Raw genomic sequence first — 20,211 nt, forward strand, 5'->3', positions numbered from 1 at the left:
CTAATAATATATAATAACATCTCTTTTATACTAATCTAAACTGCACAGTTGGATGAGCCCCGTCCCACAATTTGGTGAGTGCGGGAAGAGGGAAGGTTACATGACAGGTCTTAAGGGATAGGCCTTTGACTTGATGGAGTTACTTGATTGATTGATACCGTTGGATGAATGAGTCCGGTCTCACAGTTCGGCAAGTGCACTACCACTGACGGAGGGATTGACACAGGACCACAAACTCAAAAATGTACATACGAGATTTACCCTTAATACCATCACAATAATATTAAAATCTTCATACACATCATGAATGATAATATTTTACCCTTAATACAATCACAAAATTTTTTAAAATCTTCATAAACATCATGGATGATAATATTTTTCGTCCTCTTTTCCGTTTTTCTCTCTTGAACCATTAAAGGCTGCAGACTAATCCAACGGTTGAAACCACTTTGCTGCACCACTTGACACCCTTTTTTCTTGGTCACATTCAAATTATGTCACTATAATTTTTTCTTTAATACTCTAACGTTTCCCATTACCATTGTCTACGCTCTTTCAAACAAAAGAGCTGATGTTTGATTAACTACTACGTCTATAATTAATTGACAAAATCGTTTTCATAGAATTATCATCTTGTTCCACGTGCCACCTGCGACCTGTGATTTTTTGGCACTTGGTACGTAAATGGCCATGCCCATTTTGGCAAGTAGTGGTTTAAACTTTTTTTGGGTTTGCTTGTTCAAACCTTCTTGCATCTTCGTCTCGTTTCTCTACAGTAAAGAGTTTGTGAGCTGATCTTTTCTGCAACTAAATATTCCACTGCCTGTTCGATAAATGGAGGAGATTCGCGTTATTGAGTTGGAGAGCATTTCAGAAGTGCAAAGTGATACGAACGAATTAGCATTACATCAGGTAATCTTCCTTGTTATCAGGGTTTAAATCAATTTCTTATAAACACCAAACTTTATTCTTCGGCTTCCTCAAATAAGGATGAAATATATTCGCATATGTTATTTGCAATTTTACATATTTTGTGGTAGAAAAGCCTCTAGTTTTTTTCAGATGAAAAGACGCTGGCTACCAGTGCATGTATTCGAAATAAAATAAGAGTACATCTGAGTTATTATATTTAAATGTTTCTTCCCAAAAAAATTGGAAAAATACCAAAATCCTTCCATATTCGAAGTGTCCGGCGAAAAAACAGCCGATTTGTGATACATGATTTCTACCATATCTAGAGATAAAACCAAGAGATGAGAAATATCCCCATATAATCATACAAAAATAATAAACTGTGACATCAAAAAAACATATATGTGATAAAGAGATTAACCCTAACCAGTAAAGACTAAGGGAGGGGAAATGATCCCTGAGCCGAAATAGTCACCCTCGGTATTAAAAAAAAAAGAGTTCTCTAATTATTTAAAGGCTGCTATTATGGACATCAGTCTGGATTGAAGGTATTTTTAATGTTGAAGGTTAAAAATCCAGTCATTTATTTTATTTTACAAAATGGGTTGTTTACTGATGCCACAAATAAAATTTGATTTTTTTAAATTTTTTTTTAAATTTCAGCATCTCCAAAATTTTTGGGACATCCAAAATCTTGAAATTTGACAACTATAACCCACATTTTCAAAAATTTCTGCAAATTTTATTGTTACAAAAAAATCATTATTTTCAAAGCTAATTGTAAATTTTTTTACTACACTTTTTAAAAATATCTCTCGCAAAAAATTATTTTGTCATTGCCGCATTCATTGTAAAGTCAGCACAATTTTGTGCAGGTGTATGAACAAGAGAGTTTCTCTCGAATTCAGCTATACAAACGTTGAGAATTTTAATTTGCATTTAATATGTTTGTACTGTAGGAAGAATGTCAAATACTTTGTTAGATTTAATAGGCGATGTTTATCGTGCAAGAATATTTGTTTATATGTTGAGAATGACGAGTTTCTTCAGTTATTGCAGGATGATACTGAAGCCAAGAATTCACAATATTCGCAACACCAAAAGTTATAACTCTCGATATACTGCGCACAGCTCCAAGTGGAGAGGAAGTTACAAGGGAAACAAAAAGCCAGCAGAGAATACACTCCAAATAAAGGTAACTTCTTAATTTTCCATGGCAACCAGGCCAGGAATTTCAAAAAAATTTCCATCTGTCGAAGTCCAATTTTTAATTGTATGACCGTAACTTGTTTTTCATTTTTTCATACTCTTATCATTTTAAAGTTTTATGCAGATGTATGAGTTTCAAATATTTTCCTATGCAAGTTTCAAATAACGATATTCCATATTTGAAATTTTTAAAGTTCCAACTCAACAACATTAATAAACTCTGCTGAGAACTAAACATATTTAACTAATTAAATATAATTCAATATTAATTAGCTTTGTCATTAATATCCAACAAAGAACATAACAGACCATCCTTAATTGATGACTCCTTGTCATAACCAGAAACAATACTTTACTCCGTTGAAGAGGGGATTGCTTTATCCAGAATTAAGGACTGAACCTACATATTTACAATCAAATATTAGAATGTATAACAGTTAACTTAAATATCTACACTCTAAATTTGCTGTTTAAATTTTGTATTTACCTGTCCCTATTGATATTTTAAAATATTTATTGACTGTAAAATATGTCCAAAAAGTTCTGTGAAACATCAAATTCCATGCCTGGGGGCAACATATACAAGTTTTTTTGGCCGTCAATCAAAACATGCTCTGTTACAATTGCAACCACAATGATTATTTACATGTCGAATACAGTTTATCATGAAAGATCATTTACGGGGTCATGGATGAAGGGTATTCATTTTGTCTTTAATTCTGTCTATTCTACACGAATTTGGGAAAAGTAAGTCCTGAAAACAACTTCAATCAATATTTGTATTAGAAATTGCGATATTAAAGTATAATAAGCTATCTAAATCTATTCAAACTTGCATTATTAACGTACCCAAATGTTTGAGATCACAATTCAAACAATAATTTTAAGCAATCTCAAATCCAGCCAATTACAAAGGGGATCGCCCAAAAACAGGACAAGATGAGTGACCCTAATTCTGCGCCATTTTGGGGCGCACGCCTTCATCATAAAGAGACTCCCAGAAATTAATCGAAAATCTCCATCAGTCTCAGACTCCCAGAAATTAATCGAAAATCTCCATCAGTCTCGTATGGATTAGCCACTTCGCTTGTAATAACAATGGCAGAATCATCATCATAATCATGCGGGCGGCGAGGTAAGTGACGGTTGGTGGTTTTTGGCAGTTAGTTGTGTGGGGAGGACGAGCGGGGACCAGAGACGTGCAAGGCAGGGCAGTGCAGAGTTCCTGTCCTCAAGCCATCAGCTCTAGGCAAATAGGACCTTTTAAAACCATTTTTCTTGCGAATCTCGGCGTGCAGAAAAATGTGACAGAGGTGTTTTCACGGGGGAGCGGCTGACCGATTCTTGAAGGAAGCGTTCAGTGAATTTGGCGATGTGACAGAAGCAAAAATTATCTTGACAGAGACAGTGGCATGTCAAGAGGCGTTGGTTTTGTGAATTTTAGCTCCGAGAGGAAGCAGCTTCTACCTGATGGCAAGATGAGACCTGACCTACTGCTAACAAGCTGAAACTCTCAAAGTTGCTCGCCGCAGGTCCTAGTTTCGAAAACTGAAAACAAGCCGTTCGTAGAAAGTAAGAAATCACGTGAAAGACGAATTATTATTTCAAGTTAAGGAAGCATATTCTTTCAGTGTAGTGATACCAGTGTCAATATGCAGCGTATTTATTTTTAAAACGTATTTTTGTTCAGTGGAACAGTGTTGTGCCTTCACGAAGCTATGATAGTTGAGGAGGTTGCGTCAATGCCAAACAATATTGGGACATTTTAAAACGAATATTAGTCTGTCTAAAATGGAAAATGGAAGCAGATAAGGAAAAAATGGTCTAAAGTGGAAAGTACTAGAATTTTAAAACGAATATTAGTTTGTCTAAAATGGAAGCAGATAAGGAAAAAATGGTCTAAAGGGGAAAGTACTAGAGTCCTTCGCAAGAATTACTCAAACAAATGGAAGCAGACAAGGAAAAACAGTTTAAAAGGGAAAGTACTCAAGCCCTTCGAAAGAAGCACTCAAACAAGTGCCCTCTACAAGCACGTGGCAACAAGAAGTCTAGAGGAAAAAATCATTGATGATTTTGCATTATATAGTCTCACATCCACACCTCTCATTTGGTCATCTGATATTTATGTGAAAATTTGTTAAATGCAAAACAAAGGTTGGAAGTTTTAAAAGTTAAAGAGTAAGAAAGAAATCATAAAATTGATATGATAATAGCTTAAAATAAGGCTTTAGCAGAAAGAAATAAAGTTTTAAAAGAAAAAGTGTAATTGCTACAGGACACTCTCTTGATAGGGAAGACAGAATGATAATGCATGAAAGTGGATGTGCAAAACATAAAGAAATCTGTAGTGGAAATTACAGAGGCGGTGAATGCATAATCATCCCATAATAAAGGGAAAATGATTGCCCAAATAGACAACCATGAAGAGAAAGCAAGAGAAGACAAGAAAGGAGATTCCACCAAAGTTTCCAAAACTTGGGCTCAAGTTATTAGCAATTTTGCTAATAAGGAAGGAGAAACAAACATTCAAGTTGACAACATGCAAGATAGAGACGGCAAGGAAAGTCAAACTAGAGCAGCAAACATAATTATTAAATGGGTAAAAGACTATGGGAAAAATGAATGTACTCTTAACCTTGCAAGAGACTTCTTGAAAGACAAGTTGTTATGACAAGGACAAATATGCTAAGCATGGAGGGTGGGTAAGTTTAACGGTGAGAGAGCCAGACCCATAAAAGTCATCATGCCTAGCGTGTGTGATAAATATATCATTCTAAGTAAGAAGTATCTTTTCAAGGGTTATCGCATTTTCCTAGAAGAAGATTTAACTATAAAAGGAGGGAGGAAAGGATAAAGGTTAGGGAAGCAAGAGATAAAGACACGAGAGCATGGATTTATAAAGGAAAAGTTGTGATAGCGCGATTTGGACCTCCTTCCAAAATAGAGTAGCACGATGGTAATAAAGAAGAGGCAACAAACTCTTCAACAGGAAATCAGGAAGCAAAGTCAATATGGGAAAGCAAGGACAAAGACTCAAATGTGAGTTTTGCATGTCAAAATAAATAACAATCAAGTCATACCTAGGTTTCCTTAAGATTAGTTTGTTGGTACTGTAGAGGTTACCCATGGAGATGAAGACCTGGGTTAAGGCCTATTGCAGAAGATAGAGACATATTTTGCCTCATAGAAACACATGAGCATGAAGGGTGCAAGACACCTATGTTTGAAGGATACTGGAAGATGACAGTGCGGAACAAGGGAACAGGTAATGGAAAAGGGCATGAGGGTATCATGGTTTTAGTAAGGGAGAAAGAAGGTCTTCTCATTCAATTAGAAAATGAAGACTCAAATAAGCAATTCATTTGGTTTAAAATATCAGAAAATGGAAACCACATCAGAATTACCGCATGCTACATTAGGGGAGTTTTGAGGTCTAAAATGGATCTCCTAAGGAAATTATAAAATAATAGTGGAAATAATAAAATAAGATTACATTACATCATCAAATTTTAGAGGGAAGAAAGAAAAACTATTTTTTCAACTCGTATTTTTAACTTATCTCCATATGGTTTTACTCAAATTTCAAGCGGAAACACTCGTTGGATGCATAATTTGATTCCTCGTCCAAGAAGTACCCATGTTGTATACTTTTGATTGACCCTACTACATGAAAAATGAAAAATATATGAAAAACGTGATTGCAATCAAGTTTTTTCATGTATTTATCATTTTTCTTATAGCAGGGTCCATCGAAAGTATGCAATATGGGTACTCCTTGGTTGAGAAATTGAATTAAAACCTTAGAAAGATAAGTTGAAAATATGAGTTGAAAAAGTAGTTTTATTATTTATTATTTTTTACTTTTTTACTTTTTTACTCCATAAATGGTGAATCATCCCCATGGTTGACATCATCTTGAATATTATTGGTTCTTATAAAGTTTATTTTGGTTGTACATTTTTCTTAGGAGGCTCATTTTGATCTCAAAATTCCCCTAATGTTTTGTGCGAAAAGTTTCAAAAATCTACAAAGGTAAAGAGCTTAACCACAAAAATCCATTTGCAGCCTTAAAAGTAGATATTACAACATATTCGCAGCTAGGTGAAGTCCTTATAGTAAGTGATTTCAATTCTAGGGCTATAAGTGAGCAAGCTAACATTCTTCGTTGTAAATATGATTGCAACCCTATTTGGCTTACAGAAGAGAGTAATCATTAGTGGGAAATAATTTCAGAGGACAAGGGCTACAATTTCTTTGGTGAACAATTTCTTACTCTATGTGGAGCCTTTGATTTAGTAATTTATAATGGCTTCACTAGATGGACAAAGTCAGGTAATTTCACTTGCAATACTTACAATGGAGCAAGTGGAGTAAATTATGTAATTTTCTCACATGGTTTGTGTGAGAAAATAGAGAAAGTTTTGATTGGAGATCAGTGGTGGGACTTAAAATCAAATCACAAGCCAATTTATTTATGTTTCTCTTGGACTGGAAAGAAACAGTTAGAGTCAAAAAATTAGAATGTCCAACAAAATCTCCCATAGGGCAAAATTCTTTTGACTCTAGAAAATTGTAATACCTTCAAAATGACGCTAGAGAGGCTCTTCGAAAAATCACAATTCATGACCTTCACAGTCATGAATTAACACATTTAATTCAATGCACACTTGCAAAGTGAAAAAGAGAAAAAATTAAGAAGTCTGAAACAAATTTCTTTCCGGTTAATGCTTGGTTTGACAAGGAATGCAAAAAGACAAGGAGAATGTCGAAAGACTCAAACAAGGATAACATAAAGCTCAAAGCCTACAAGCAGTTATTAAGCTAGAAAAATGTTGATTTCATCGTTTCAAGGAGGGAAGAACTAATCTTCCTTGGGAAAAATAATCCCAAAATGTTTTGGAAGGAGCTCCAACCAAAAAAGATACAAACTGGAAATAGTATTACAGCTTCTAAATGGTTTGACTATGCAAGACAACTCTATGAGCAGGATCCCAAGGTTGACCCTCCCCCCTTAGTCAACACTGATACTAAACTCTTCACGGTGCAAGAGTTATAGATGGGTATCAAGAAGTTGGGTGTTGGAAAAAAAAATCGCTGAAATCCAAACAAAATATCTAAATTGGGGTTCAAAGATCCTTGCACCTCGCATTACAAAATTTTCAACATCATACAACAGGGGTGATCCAGATTTAAACAGGAATGCAACAAATTATAGAGATAACCATAAATACAGAGATGTAGCAGAAATAATACTTTATTTCATTAATATAAAATATGACAATATGCTTACAAACAGAAATGGAAATAAACTAGCTCAGGCGATGGTAGTTTATCTCTAAGAATAGATGTGGTGGCTACATGCCTCTGGAATGCGTTACAATGAGGCTCAAAGGCCTTTTTATTATTTAACAATAGGAGAAGACCATACACAACCAAAACCCTAACCCAAGGAGATGTAACACTAAGAGTTTATGGGCCTCGTTGGGGTTAATTGGACAGCCAACTTCTCGGGGTTGTGACTTGGTCATATTATCTCCGTTTGACACGCATGATACCTCATTGGAAAGATCTCTCCAAATACTATGACGAAAAGATGATTTTATAAAAAAAATTGTCGGCGGTAGTATATTTCCAAAAAAGCGTTGTTTAGGGCCTCAAAACAGCTCCGGAAGTTTAGGACCCGAAAAATTGCTAAAAATAGTAAATTGCGCTACAATTAAGGAAACTGAAAAACTGAAAGAAACAATTGTGGGGGTCCAAGTGAGATAGGTGGGTGGCCACCAACATCCACCTGGATCAAGGGGCTCCTCACAGATTGGACAACTAGTCTAGAAATACCTATATTCAAGAGCAATGACATTAATAATCCCTCCAATTATAAGACCATCATGATAAACTATTAATTTTAGGTATGTTCTATGCTTAGATAAATTTATTTCAATTTTCACAGTTAGCTCAATATCTTTTCCAGATTAGCAATCACATCAGAATTAAAGTAAACTACAGATAGAACGTAAACATAAATCGCAGAAGACAAGCCAAGACAAGAGGACACAAGATGTGGTGCTAGCCAAGGACAAACCCCAATGTGGGGAAACCCTTGATTAATTCTTCTTCTATGTTATTCAATAGTTCAGGAGAGATAGAGAGATACTTCGTTTATAACAGAAGTCAACACTTTGACTTATCTAGATAAGAGCATAGATCATATCTAAGAAGATGATACACGAGATCAGTTGAAGACATGCTACTTCAACTGATTCTCCAAGGTGACTCCTTCACCTATCGTTGTGTTAAACTTCGTCATCATGCTGCACCTCACCATGCTGCACCATGTTGCACCCATCATCACTATGTTGCATCTCATCATGCTTCATTAATCATGACTGTATCCATCACTATACTGCATTATTTGCCATTGCTGCACCATGTTGCCATACTGACCTATGTGTTGGCTGCATTTTTCTTGCTTATTGTCCCTAGCTTGCTTATTGTCCTTTGCATTCTTGTTGTTGCGTGCTAGATGCCCCTTGCATGCTAGCTGTAACATTGTATGCTTGGTGTATTTGCTGTTAAGTACCATACAACTGTTCCAATGTTAGTTAGTTGTCCCTTGCACGTTGCTCTCCTTAGAAGACAGATGCTCTGGAAGTTCCCAGTAGTTCCGGCAGTTCCGGATGTTCTGGCAGTTCCAGTAGTTCTGGAAGTTTCGGCAATTCTGACTGTTCCCAACAATTCCGGCTATTCCCGACAGTTCCAATAATTTCGGAAATTTCGGCTATTCCCAGCAGTTCCAGCAATTCCGGCAATTTCGGATATTCCCAGCAGTTCTGGCAGTTCCCGACAATTCTGGCTATTCTCGGCAATTCTGACAATTCCGGCTTTTCTCAGCTAGTTCTAGGAGTTTCGACAATTCCAGCTATCCACAGTAGTTCCAGCAGTTCCCGACAGTTTCTGCAGTTCCGGAAATTTCGGTTATTCTTGGCATTTTCGTCAATTCTAGCTTTTCCCGATAGTTTTGGCTATTCCTAGCAGTTCCGACATTTCTGGAAATTTCGGCTATTCCCGACAGTTTCGGCAATTTCGGTAGTTCCAGCCTTCCCGGTAGTTCCGGCTATTCCTGGCAGTTTCGGCAGTTCTGGAAATTCTGGCTATTCCTGGCAATTCCGGTAATTCCTGACAATTCCGGCAGTTCCCAGCTGTTCCAGCAGTTCCGGCTGTTCCGACAATTCCCAATAGTTCTGACAGTTTCGACTGTTCCGGTAGTTCCGGCTTCTGCCCTCTAGATTAGGGCAGTGTTATCCCTTAGGATCTCTCCTCCTACTAAAACCGAAAGACAAGTAGAGAGGAAGAGATCCCAAGTTTGTTAAAAATGACTTGAAGGCCACCTCTATTTATATTAAAACGTTGAGCACAAGTGGGGTTTATTTGGTTCCTGGCCGACCTTGACAAATTGTCCCATAACACAAATAAAGTCATATCTCAATGAATACTTATCGGAACTGAATGATCTTTAGATCAATCCTACACCTCTCGATGAGAGGGATCCAAGAAAATAATTAGCTTCCACTAATAAGATGACCCACATGGATTTTGGCCCTAGTTTCCAATTTTAACACTCCCTCTCAACTAGGGAGAACTCCATCTGTTGATCCATATGTCTGACTGTACTATTTCTGCCATCAGTACCCTACATTGCTTTGATCTGCTGAGCTCTGCTTTGCTAAACCATGAAGAAGAATAATTGATTGACAATGTCTCGTACCATTCTCTACTAACCCGAAGTCAGTTTCATCTAAAGAGAGTGGGTCACATCACTCTTTCTGGCCCGAAGTCAGTTTTATTGATCCCAGATCAATATCACAAGAGAGTGTCTCAAACCATTCATACTGATTCCAGATCAATGGAGGTCATCCTAGCATTAGGAGTATGGTAGATACATCGATGTGTCCATAAATAGTACTACTATGCTCCCTAACCCCTTTTCCCTACTCATTGATCAGATGCGAGGTACTTCCCATGAGTCCCAGACTGCATGGGTAGGATGCCTCGACAGGAGAACTAATCATCCTGTCTACAGGAGAACGAATCATCCTACCCCATAGTCACCACGGGAGAACTAATCATCCCAGCCCACAAGAGAACTAATCATCTTGTTTCACAGTTGCCACGGGATAACTAATCATCATGTTCCACAGTCTCCACGAGGTATCACAGGGGAAGGTTGAACCTATCATCCTGTACATAGCGCACCACCAGGGGAGGGTGAGTCGCCCTGTGGTCATGTGTTGCTCCAGTAAGTACCCCAAGCCCCCCCAGATCTCCCAAAGCTCAATGCATGCAACATGCAGGACCCTTATAAGAAAGTCTCTCAATGACTCCAAGTCGTTCGGGAAAGTCACAGATTTGACCTTTCCCCGGGGCTTTGACAAAATGTCTGCGACTTGTACATCAGTTTCAATGTTATGGAGCCTCCTTGCTCATCTACTTACCATATCCAGATAAGGCAATATTTGATGTCTATCTGCTGGAACAATCATCGAATACGGGATTCCTCAATAATCGAACACCCCCTCTGGTTGTCATAGAGAATCTCAGTGGTATTCATCATGTGTACAAAAAACTCACTTAAGAGCTTCTGCAACCATGCAGCTTCACACGAGATCATACTCGTAGCTATGTATTCGGTCTCGGCGGTGCTTATAGCAACCGACTTCTGGTTCCTGCTCGTCCATGATATCGAAGCAGAATCCAAAGAGAACCAGCACTGAGAAGTGCTCTAGTGATCCTCCACACTGCCTGCCTAGTCAGCATTCGAATAATCATGCAGTTTCATATTTCTGGCAATGTATCTCAATCCATGAGAGATTTTGCCCCGAAGATATCTCAGAAGATTCTTGGCACCAATCCAGTGAGGCTCAACCAAATATGAGCTCACCATGCTAACTGCAAAACATATGTCCAGATGTAAGTTCACTAAGAACATCAACACGAATGAGTTTATGAAACTCAGAGTCATTTCCCAAATCTGGTCCGACATCACTACCATATAACTTCTGAAAGTTAAGACCCTCGAGGTAGTTACAGGCATGCAGTTTATCATTCCACATCTGGAATCCAACTCCCTCTTACTTCTACAAATGAGAGGGTCTGTACCTGTTAGAAATAGGTTGTCCTCATATGGTGCCGGTATGAGAGGTCTATCATCACAACCTTCAGGTAATGGTTTGGATCGATTTCACTCCTAGTGAATCTTAGTGTCATCAAACAACTATTAATCCTCTCATGCTATGCCTGGGGAGTTTTTCTTCAAGCCATAAAGGGCTTTCTTCCACCTACATACGTGATATTCCTAATCATGAATCTTAAACCCCTCTGGTTGTTCCAAACCTATGGACCTGCTACATGAGGGGAATGGTCCCCTTGTAAGATTTTCCTTCGGTACATCTCAGACATGTACTTTCATGCTCTTTTTGAATTCATGCATCCCTATCACCATCTGACTCACATCGGGTAGGGCCCCATAGGTAGACCTCTGGTGTTATAGATGTGATATGTCAATAGACATGATCCCCAATGGACCATCCTACAACTTGGTACAAATTTCCAACCCTGAACCCATGAGAAAAAGCATCTTTGAAAAATCTATTTTTTAACATGTACCTTTCCATCGATGAGTACCACCCTGTAATCTTTGACTTCCATTGCTGAAATGGACACTAGGTTTTTCTAGCGATCAGGTACATAAAAGAGATTTTGTAAATGAATCGAGTTACCCTCATTCAATTGAGGGGTAACATTCCCTACACCCTTTCTGAGATAGGTGGCATCGACTCCAAGTATAATCCCCGGTTGTTTCCATCTCTACCAAATTAGAGAGTGCACCTTACTATCTGATAAAGTGCCTTGAAGCACTCTAATCAATAAGCCATATTCCCAAAGAATCTGAAGGAGAGGGCCACTACAAGATAACACTTCTTTATCTTATCAAAAACAACATTTGATTCTTCATACCTAGGGTTCCTTGCTTTCTTTGAAGAGTCAGCTATTTCCTTGATGACCTGCATTACCTGCCATTCCTTTGATCATTGAAGATGTCCCTGGAATGATTGTTATCTTCATCAAGAGATGTGTCTCTGCCATTCAGACACTCCTTCGCATAATGGCCGAACTTATTGCAACCAAGCCATCTACCTTTCCTTCCACCCTTAGATCTGAACTTCCTAATGAAGTGATCTTTAGGTAGGCCATCCGAAACTTCTGCTGTGCCATTTTGATAATATTCTCTGCTTCGACTTCACCCTCGATGAATTTAAAGAGGGATGAGGAATCCACTGATCATTTTATCTTTTCCCAACTATCTTCGGTGATTGCTCTTTCACTCTTGCTTGGGCATTGTCTTCACCTCAACTCTGATACCATGTTAATTTTAGGTATGTTCTATACATAGAGCAATTTATTTCAATTTTCACAGTTAGCTCAATATCTTTTCTAGATTAACAATCACATCAGCATTAAAGTAAACTGTAGATAGAACATAAACATAAATCGCAGAAAACAAACCAAGACAAGAGGACATAAGATATGGCTCTAGCCAGGGACAAACCCCAATGTGGGGAAACCCTTGATCAATTCTTCTTATATGTTCTTCAATAGTCTAGGAGAGAGAGAGAGATAGTACGTTTACAAAAGAAGTCAACACTTTGACTTATCTAGATAAGATCATAGATCATCTCTAAGAAGATGATACATGAGATCAGTTGAAGACAAGGTGCTTCAACTGATTCTCCAAGGTGACTCCTTCACCTATCGTTGTGTTGCATTTCGTCATCATGCTGCACCTCACCGTGCTGCACCATGCTGCACCCATCATCACTATGCTGCATCTCATCATGTTTCATTAATCATGACTATACCCATCACTATACTGCATTATGTGCCATTGTTGCACCATGTTTCCATACTAACCTATGTGCTGGCTGCATCTTGCTTGCTTGTTGTCCCTAGCATGCTTGTTGTTGCATGTTAGCTGTCCCTTGCATGCTAGCTATAACATTACATGCTTGGTGTATTTGCTACTAAGTACCATACAACTGTCCCAATGTTATTTAATTGTCCCTTGCATGCTGCTCTCCTTCGGAGACAGATACTACGGCTATTCTGGCAGTTTCGGCAATTCCGGCTATTCCCAGTAGTTACGACTATTCCCAGTAGTTCCGATACTTTTTGAAATTTTGGCTATTCCCGGCAGTTTTGGAAGTTCCAGCAATTCCGGCTATTTCGACTATTCCTAGTAGTGCCGACAGTTCCTAGCAATTCCGGCAGTTCCGGCAATTCTGGATATTCCCGGCAATTCCGGTAGTTTCGGCTTTTCCTCGCAGTTCCAGCAATTCCAGCTATTCCCGGAAGTTTTGGCAGTTCCAGTAGTTCCCGGCAGTTCTGGCAGTTCCGGCTATTCCCAGCTGTTTTGGCAGTTTCGCCTTTTCCCAGCAGTTTCGGCTATTCCCGGCAGTTTCGGCTATTCCTAGAAGGCCCGATAGTTTCAACAATTCCAGAAATTTCAGCTATTCCCAACAATTCTAGCAATTCTCGATAGTTCCAGCAGTTCCCGACAGTTCCAGTAGTATCGGCTGTTCCGGTAGTTCCCAGCAGTTCCAGTAGTTTCGGCTGTTCCGGCAATTCCCGACAGTTCCGGCTTCTGCCCTCTAGATTAGGACGGCGTTATCCCTTAGGATATCTCCTCCTACTAAAACCCAAAGACAAGTAGAGAGGAAGAGATCCCAAGTGTGTTTAAAATGACTTGAAGGCCACCTCTATTTATACTAAAACATTGAGCACAAGTGGGGTTTATTTGGTTGCTCGCCGACCTTGACAAATTGTCCCCTAACACAAATAAATTCATATCTCCATGAATACTTATCGAAATCGGATGATTTTTAGATCAATCCTCACCTCTGGATGAGAGGGATTGAAAAAACATATCAGCTTCCATTAATAAGATGACCCACATGGAGTTTGACCCTAGTTGTCAATTTTAACATAAACTCTTTGTTTGCAAAGCTATTTGGAAGGATGCTAGAAAATAAAATTAGCAAGTGGGCAAAAGGAAGAGATAAGTGTGCTAAAAGGCAAGCAAGTTTTAGACCTAAACATTCCACAGTCGATAATTGTATAACTTTAAGGCACATCATTGAAAAAGTTTGGGAAAAAAAGGAAGAAGCCTTTTGTTGCTTTGTTGATTTCAGAGAATCATTTGACTCGGTTTCTAGGGAAAAGCTTTGGCACAGAATGAAGGAACTTGGGGTTCTTAAACATTTGAGAGCAACTGTGCATAGGTTGTATGAAGAGGTGAAAGTCAAAATTAGAACTTCAGTAGGAATTTCTGAAAGTTTTATAAACGATATCGGGGTCAAGCAAGGTTGTCCATTGTCTCCTACCCTTTTTGGTTTATGTATCAACGAGCTTGAGGAGTGGTTAAATTCACAAGGGGGTGATGGTATCTATTTGGGCAAGTTTTTTATAAGGCTTATTTTGTATGCAGATGACCTTATTCTGATTGTTAAATCAACTCTTGGTTTTCAAGCAGTTTAGAGCATTGGTAGAAAACAGCACTGGTAGAAAAATAAAATGTTTAAGAACTGACAATGGTGGTGAGTTTACTTCCAAGGAGTTTGACAGCTATTGCAAGGATGCGGGGATCGAGAGACATAAGACCATGGTTTATACTCCTCAGCAAAATGGAGTTGCTGAACGCATGAATAGGACTCTTCTAGAGAGAGCAAGGAGTATGCTGAGTAACGCCGGGTTGCAAAAGGAGTTGTGGACGGAAGCGGTGGCAACAGCTTGTTATGTGATAAACCGATCTCCATCAATGGCGATAGGCTGTAAGATTCCTCAAGAGGTATGGAAAGGACACCCTTGTGACTATTCTAAACTCAGAGTGTTTGGTTGTGATGCATATGCTCTAGTGCCTAAACATCAGCGAACTAAATTAGATCCAAAGTCTAAAAAGTATATCTTTATTGGGTATGGTGTTGGAACAAAGGGATATAGATTGTGGGATCCTACTACCCGCAAAATCATCATCAACAGAGATGTAAAGTTTAATGAATCCTCTCTTGTACAGTTAGATGTAGATAGTAGATTGAAATAGGATGATGTATCTGACTTTTAGCACATTCAGTTTGATAGCATTTCTAATGATAGTCATGATGACCATATTTCAAACACTAGTCATGAACAGGTTTCAGAATCAGAACATGAACAGGGTTCAGGTATAGATCATGAACAGGTCTCAGATACTGATCGTCAAGAAGTTCCTACAAATGGTAGTCAGCCAATCGAGGAAGCGCCATAAACATCCTTAAGGAGGTCGACAAGAATCAAACGGCCACCAAGAAGGTATGATGATTATGTCACTTCTGTTGCATTTACTGCTAATGACGATGAACCTCTGTGCTGTCAGGAAGCAATAGAAGGTTCGAAAAGTGACAAGTCGAAAGCAGCCATGAAGGACGAAATGATTGCCTTAAGTAAGAATGGCACATGGGATCTGGTTGAGCTTCCGGAAGACAGGAAAATTGTAGGGTGTAAATGGGTTTTCAAGCTGAAATGGGGTGTGAATGATACGGAAGACAGGTACAAAGCGAGGCTGGTTGCAAAAGGGTTTTCTCAGAAAGCCAGCATTGACTTTCATGAGATTTTTTCACCAGTGGTTAAAATTGTTTCAATTAGAATTGTGTTAGCATTAGTGGCTTTGCTTGATTTAGAGTTGCAGCAGTTAGATGTTAAGACTGCATTTCTACATGGAGACTTAGATGAGGAAATTTATATGGAACAACCGGAAGGGTTTGTTCAGCATCACAATTAGAAATTTGTCTGCAGGCTCAAGAAGTCATTATATGGCCTGAAGCAGTCGCCTCGGCAGTGGTATAAGAAGTTTGATTCTTTCATGTTGAGTCAGAAATATGTTAGAAGTGAATATGATCATTGTGTTTATTTTAAGCAATTTAAAAATGGCATATTCATTATCTTAGTATTGTATGTTGACGATATGCTTTTGGCAAGCAAAAGCTAGAAGAAATCAACAGGTTGAAGGCTCAGATGGCAAGGACATTTGATATGAAAGATCTAGGAGCAGCAAGACAAATTTTGGGCATGGAGATTTTCAGAGACAGGAGCAATGGTAAGCTATGGCTATCACAACAAAAGTATATTGAGAAAATACTTTTGAAGTTTGGTATGAATAATGTGAAGCTTGTGTTAGTCCCTTTCGCTTCCCATTTCAAGCTTTCTTCGAGTTTATGTCCTAATTCAGATGAAGAAAAGGAATTTATGTCTCGAATTCCATATGCTAATGTAGTAGGGTGTTTAATGTATGCGATGGTGTGTACGCGACCAGATATTTCACATGCAGTTGGGGTTGTCAGCAAGTATATGGCAAATCCGGGTAAAGAACACTGGTCAGCAGTGAAATGGGTGCTTCGGTATTTGAGAGGCACAAGTAGTTATTGTATCACTTACAATAAGAGTAGTGAATTTGTTTGCGGATATGTTGATTCCGATTTTGCAGGTGATTTGGATAAGAGAAGGTCAACATCAGGGTATGTCTTTACTCTTGCAGGTGGAGCAATTAGTTGGATGTCAAAGTTGCAGAATATTGTTGCTTTATCCACTACTGAAGCAGAATACATTGTTGCTTCTCATGCTTGCAAAGAAGCGGTTTGGTTGAAAGGTTTGTTTGGTGAGTTTGGTAGGCTGCAGGACAACATCAAGTTATTTTGTGACAGTCAAAGTGCAATACATTTGGCTAAGAATCCGGCCTATCATAGTAAATCAAAGCATATACCGATCAAGTACCATTTTGTAAGACAGGTTATCACTGAAAGGGGAGTCTCTCTTGAAAAGGTGCATACAAAGGAGAATTGTGCAGACATGTTCACGAAACCAGTTTTGTTAGAGAAGCTACGTTGATGTTTGGCTTCTCTTGGCTTGAAGAAAAGATAAAATAATAAACAAACAAGGTATCAGGCTAATTGTTGTCAAGGTGGAGATTGTTGAGATTTTCTGTTTTATAAAAATAGGCAAAAATCTCAGTGTGTGACAACAATAGGAATTTGTTGCTAGATTAGCTCCAGGTTGTTGGGAGAGAGTTAATGCATCCTATATTTGATGTGAGAGGATTTATGAGGCAGTTAGATTCTCTTAGCTATAAAACAGGTATCCATACGGATTGTTTGTGGTGAGAGTTTGTGAGGAAAATATTATTTTGTAATCTCCTGTTTGATAATAAAGAATTGTCGATGCCTATGTTTGGTGGACGTAGCCCAGATTGGTTGGGTGAACCACGTTAATCTGCTGTGTATTCTCCGTATGGTTTATTTGCTGTGTATATTTGTTTATCTTGCTACGCACTGTTAAATTAACACCAACATGGGCTTTGGCTGCAAGTAACATGCAAAATTAATTGGAAGGTTTATAATCTTTCAGCCGGGAAAAATTATTTTTAAATATTAATAATTTATTAAGAAGATTTTCGACGTAAATCATATGTAGAAAACCTTTGTCGACGCGTTTCAAAACGCGTCGAAAAAGGTTTTCTACATGTGATTTATGCCAAAAATCTTCTTAATAAAAGTAATAATTTATTTAAAAATAAAAGGTTTTTCGGAGGAAATTTTGAATCATTTAGTGATAGGAACAACAATATTGTCACTTCAGCTTCCAACATGGGCTTTCACTGACGGTAACGTGCAAGGTTTTTTTAACGGAAATTCAGAATCCAATGATATTTGGATTTAAAATATATTTAAAAATGAATTGTTTTTAGTGTGATTTTTTTAAATTTTTGGGTGTTGAAATTTGGGGGAAAATTTTAATTTGTGTTATTTAAACTAGTTTTTTTACTGTATATGGATTCGGCACCCCAAAAAATTTTGAAGGCACTTGAATTGTGTAGGGGTTGTCCTTCAAACTTGTGATTTCAATAAATTCCTACCGGATTTTAGAGAAATTAGATCAGAAAACCCATCAGAAAAATTTCCAAAAAATCGCACTAAAAGCAACTCTTTTAAAAAATGATAAAGAGTAATTTATTTAGTTTATCTTCTAAGTTAAGTAATGTGGACAATTAACTTCACCGGCACTTGGATTGTGTAGGGGTCGCCCATTAAACTTGTGATTTCAATAATTTTTTATTGGTTTTTAGAGAAATTAGACTACAAAACCTATCAAAAAAATTTCAAAAAAATTTCACTAAAAACAACTCGTTTAAAAAAATGATAAAAAATAATTTATTTAATTTATCTTCTAAATTAATTAATGTGGTCAATTAACTTCACCTTTATTTTTAGAGTTATAATATTGAATGTTTATTTAGAAGTCGTAAGATGTCGTGGAGCTGTAATTTCTTCTTTATTTTCTTATTATATTTTTTTGTTTATTCAACTTATTTAAGACATTATTATATTTTTATTTCTTTTAATATTATTTAAAATGATATGTTTATTATATTTTTAGGCCGATAGGCCTTTCCTATGCATCAACTTTTCGTCAACACTTTTACTTTGATCCGTTAGATCAGATGAAACACTTTCAACCGTTGATCTGAACCAGAAAACAAAACAATGGAAAATCAAGAAAGCACAGAAAGTCAAGAAAGCACAAAAGCTCAAAAAAGATTCTATGCAAAAAAAATCAAGAAAGCACGAAAAAGATCATAAAAATCAAAGATTGAAAGAAAAAAGCTCAGAAAAGCAAAGATTTTTGAGGATTTTTATTTTTTAAATGCAATGTATTATTAATTTATTTTTACAATTTAATTGAAATATAAATTTTAAATTTTAAATTTAAAAATTAGTTTAGATTTATTTTTAGTTGTAAGTTTATTATGTGTTAAGAGGGATTTTTTTTGAGGTAGATTTTTTAAGAGTGAAAAGAGATTTGATTTTTTTTGGCATTTGGTAGATGTAGAGTTAAAATGAATTTAGATTAGTTTAAATATTAACCTTTAAATAACTCACATTAGAGAAAAATACCATGGGAAAAAACCATACATTAAAAATATGATAAGGAAAAACCATGGGTTGGAAAATTTTATATTTTATATTTTAATTTTAATTTGACTAAGTCAAAATGTTAAACATTGTAACATCTCTCTAAAATAATTAAATTCAATTTAATTCCATGCTAGCTCCCATCATTTTCCTGCTCAAAAGATAGGCGTTCTCAACACCTTAGCTACTTCGGCGGGCGTTGCAAGTTTATGACGAAAATCACCTTGAAGATGAGAAAACTGACCTCCTGGAAGTTTTTAATAAGAATGGTTATAGTAGGTCTCAAGGTCTTAAGGATTTTCAAAATGCTGAAAAGGGTCCTAAGAGTAAGATTAACCCCAAGGATTGGTCTTCCGGTGTTCATCTTCCCTTTATTCAAGGGACCACGGATAAAATTGTTAGGATCTTGAGGAAGCATGAGATTCATTCTTCTTTTAGACCTCTTAACACTATATGAAGTTCTCTTCATTTTGTTAAGGACCCGATTAACCCCAAGGATTAGAAGGGTGTTTATATCATTCCCTGTTCTTGTTGAGCTCCTTATATTGGTGAGACCGGTCAATCCATTAACCAAAGGATTTGTGAACATGCTGCCGACATCAGGCATGGAAGGTCTCGCTCCTCCGCTTTGGTAGAGCATGCAGAAAAAACCAATCATCACATCTCCATTGAAGAGGCTAAGGTCATTGCGAGGATTGACCATTTTCATTATCGTAAATTTAGAGAGGCCTTAGAAATTGAAAAAAAAGACTTGTTAATTTAAATAGAGATGATGGCTGGAGTATCAACAGATGCTAGATTCCTGCGCTTTCTTCCTAAAAAATTATTTTTATTTATTTATAGATTAATTAATTAATTTTTTTTGTTAATCTCCATATTGGTTAGTTTATGACTCTCTTAAATTATTTTTGGTAATATGAATAGGATTAAACCTTAATATTAATATAATATTATATATAATAATATTCATTAATAATATTATATAGGGTTATGAATCCTTTCTCACTTGAGGGGGGATGTGAAAAAGAGAGCG

At 37.2% G+C, this 20,211-nt stretch overlaps 1 protein-coding gene across 1 annotated transcript in view; it reads left to right on the plus strand.

The window, feature by feature from the left end:
* Window positions 1-897: 897 nt before the first annotated feature.
* The window catches only part of PES1 (Esterase/lipase/thioesterase family protein), a 774,423-nt gene continuing 755,109 nt past the window's right edge, over window positions 898-20,211 (plus strand). The window contains exons 1-2 of the mRNA XM_089403248.1: window positions 898-915; window positions 1,975-2,110. The gene's annotated coding sequence lies outside the window, so the exon portion shown is untranslated. The remainder of the gene's footprint in view (window positions 916-1,974; window positions 2,111-20,211) is intronic.

Source organism: Pinus tabuliformis, chromosome 2_1 (assembly GCF_031772625.1).
Source record: "Pinus tabuliformis cultivar Carrire ecotype Pingquan chromosome 2_1, CPIR1, whole genome shotgun sequence".
Lineage (NCBI taxonomy): Eukaryota > Viridiplantae > Streptophyta > Pinopsida > Pinales > Pinaceae > Pinus > Pinus tabuliformis.